We start from the raw sequence: 3,963 nt of genomic DNA on the forward strand, positions 1-3,963 counted from the left end.
GTTCTGTTCCCTAAAACAAGGCACTAACACTGCCACGGTTGGGGGTTCTATTCCCCAAAGCAAGACCAACACCGCCAGGGTTGGGGGTTCTATTCCCTAGAGCAAGGCATTGACAGTGTCAGGGCTGGGGTTTCTTTTTCCTAAAGCAAGGCACTAACACTGCCAGGGTTGGGGGTTCTATTCCCTAGAGCAAGGCATTGACAGTGTCAGGGCTGAGGTTTCTTTTTCCTAAAGCAAGGCACTAACACTGCCAGGGTTGGGGGTTCTATTTCCCTAAAGCAAGGCACTAACACTGTGAGGGCTGCGGGACTTTATTCCATGTCTGTGCGTCTGCAAAACATCAATTTCTTTCACACAAAGTCAAACAAAAACAATCCTGAACTTTCACACTCAGACACAGATATGGACGTGGCGTGCACACACACACACACACACACACACACACACACACACACACACACACACACACACACACACACACACACACACACACACACACACACACACACACACACACACACACACCGCACACTGGCATGCTGCTCCATGTAATGTGTGTCTGGCACTAAACGCTGCCTCTTATCTGCAGAATGACTTCCTCTCTGATGGCTGGATGTGTGTACTTTGACTCAGAGAGAGCAGGAGAGAGTGAGGGAGAGCGGGTGAGAGAGAGGGGGAGGGTGTTGAACTTCACGTGTGTCATCACACCTTGGACCAAGTCAAATTCTGTTTATGAATCCTGAGATATGGAAATAAAGAGTGAGGCAGTTATTATAATAATAATAATAATGATAATAATAATAATAATAATAATAATAATAATACACACACTGTTCCAGTATAAACATTTAATCCTTACAAATAAAGAAATCCTCCAGTAATTCGACATAAATCACAACTGAAATAAATAAACACATCATTCAACCATCAGTAAATACATTATTTCATATACATTCCACTAAATGAATGAACCCTCCATCAGCCTGATGAGGTTGATGGGATAAGCACTATGATGAGTTTAACCCTCTGGGTGCTTCACAGTTTATTTCATATGGAAAAACACGTCTCTTAATGGAATGTTTTGCTCTGGAGTCTCTCTGTCCAGCAGCAGTTTAACACTAAAACAACCTCATTAGCATATAGGCCACGCCCCGACGGCGTGACGTCGCCGCTGTGATTTACGCCTCGTTCGGAGCGGAGCAGCTTCTGCTTTAAAGGATTTCCTCATAAATAACATTCTGTGTTGGGTGTTATGATTGTGATTGTTTAATAGTGTTTATTTGGGGATTTATTTTTTTTCATTTGCTCTTTGTGTTTTATTTTTTATTCCAAATATTTGTAATTTTTTCGTTACTAATCGGTTGTAGGGCACTTTTAGATTCATTTTACAAACATTTTTTCCCACAAAATTTCTCCTCAAACACAAATTAAAAACCCCCTCAAAACAACCCACCACCACCACCTCAGATGTTTCAGCAGCTGTCGGATTCAAACCCTGAAACTTTACAAAGATCTCAAACTGTGGCGCGTCACTGTGTGTGTGTGTGTGTGTGTGTGTGTGTGTGTGTGTGTGTGTGTGTGTGTGTGTGTGTGTGTGTGTGTGTGTGTGTGTGTGTGTGTGTGTGTGTGTGTGTGTGTGTGTGTGTGTGTGTGTGTGTGTGTGTGTGTGTGTGTGTGTGTGTGTGTGTGTGTGTGTGTGTGTGTGTGTGTGTGTGTGTGTGTGTGTGTGTGTGTGTGTGTGTGTGTGTGTGTGTGTGTGTGTGAGAAGAGGTGGGGGGGGGGGTCCTCAACCCCCATCCCAACCCCCCCCGGCCCCAGTCCATTGTTGGGACCAGCAGCTCCTCAGCTCCAGTTCCAGTCTGATCCTCCACCGCTTCACACGCACTCCGCACACGCCGCACACCCAGACCGGTGACCGGGTCCGCCGCACGTTGGACTTTACGCGGCGGAGAAGCGACGGAACCAAACCGCGGTTTGTGCGTCAGGATCGGACTTAAAAACCCAATAAACTGAAAAACACGCGCTGTGCCGTGTGCGCGCGCGGAGCGGACGCACGCGCGGAGCAGCTCCGGTCTCTTTGTCGGTTTTAAAAACATTTTTTTTTTCCCATTCTTAAAAAAAATAAATAAAGTTTCAGAAGCTCCGCGCACGGACGCGCGTCTCCAGGTCTGCCACACGCACGGACCCATGGCTCTGAGGTCCGGGACGCCCCGTGTCCGGGTCCGAGCGGGACTCTGATCCCAGGACCAGCTCCCCGCAGCGGCAGCAGCTGTTCGGACCCAGGACCCTCAAGACCCAGGACCCAGCAACACTGGAAATAAAGGAAATAAATGAACCATTTATCCAGGATTTCTGCTAAACAGGATTTACTGTCTCGACGCCAGAAGGAATTAAAAGGCGAGTTTTACAGAAAAAAACACACTTGCTATTATACTACACACATACTTTGTATTAGCAGCCAGCATTCTGTATGCATTCTTATTTAACCTTTATTTAACCGGGCTTCACCCGGTTAAATAAAGGTTCCACTGAGATAATAACATATCTTGTTATCGGACCAAGACAGCAGCAACACAGTGTTTCAACATATAGAGAACCCTACACAGGTACATAAGGAGTATAAGAAAATACCGATAAAAGTACTTATACAGAAAATAATAATAAAGTGACATAAATATGCTTGGAAAGACTCTTAACTGAATGCACTAAAAACATATTTGTTTTCACATTTTTGTTCCATTCATTGCCCAGCAGCACAGCTGCGCGTTTCAAAGTGTTTTACTCTCTGAGTTCAACTCTTATCAGCTCCTATCGATCACTGATTGGGAGACTCCGCCGTGTCTCAACACTGCTCCGCATCAATAAACCGCTGCCAAATCGATCTGACGGACCAGTCATCATTTCAGCTCCGACGCCAGTTTGTGACTGCTGCGTCATAATACAAGCTTTTAAGAGGTGCAGGTCTGGGAACAGTTGGGCTCTTTCTGTCTTTCTGCGTGGACGGGGGAGGCTGTGGGGGGGGGGGGGGCGCCGCTGCTACGAGGTGCGAGTTTTGGTGAAACGCGCAGATTTGAAGCTTCGTTCCGGGATTTTGACTAAATCGTTTCATTGATGCGGAGCGGCGCAGAGTTCTGCCCTTAATTGAGGAAGAATACGTTTCATTCAGAGGGGACTGCTTCATTAAATGCTGTGTGTGTGTGTGTGTGTGTGTGTGTGTGTGTGTGTGTGTGTGTGTGTGTGTGTGTGTGTGTGTGTGTGTGTGTGTGTGTGCGTGCGTGCCTGCGTGCGTGTGCGTGCGTGTGTCTGGCGCCGGGCGCACAGTTGGCTCGGCTCGGTTTGACTCCAAACTGACAGAACAACACGCACGGAGACAGAAATCTGTCACGGATACGGAGAATAGACTGATTTGATAACTGTAATAACTAATTGAATAACCATCCGAACTAATTCAATAACTGTGATTACTAATTAAATACAGAGTGCAGCGCAGAGTTTGACTTCTGTTGAAATCCAGGATTTAGTTGGAGCTTTAAATTCCAAATATAGCACTTTATTTTACTTATTGTTTTACATTTATGTTTCATCTTTGCACCGAACACAGAGAGACGGATTCCTAGTGAGTGTAAACCACTTGGCAATAAAAGACGATTCTGATTCTGACTCTGACTCTGACTCTGACTCTGGCTCTGATTCTGACTCTGGCTCTGATTCTGACTCTGACTCTGACTCTGACTCTGATTCTGATTCTGATTCTGATTCTGATTCTGATTCTGATTCTGACTCTGGCTCTGATTCTGACTCTGACTCTGACTCTGACTCTGACTCTGATTCTGATTCTGATTCTGATTCTGACTCTGACTCTGATTATCAGTTCGCGCTGCCCGATAAACCGACATAAAATCGATATCGACGATACACGAGCTGGTCTGGGAGTGTGGTTCTGGTTACCATGGTGATGTCTTT

The sequence above is a fragment of the Zeus faber genome (genome assembly GCF_960531495.2).
Source record: "Zeus faber genome assembly, chromosome: 14".
Classification (NCBI taxonomy): Eukaryota; Metazoa; Chordata; class Actinopteri; order Zeiformes; family Zeidae; genus Zeus; species Zeus faber.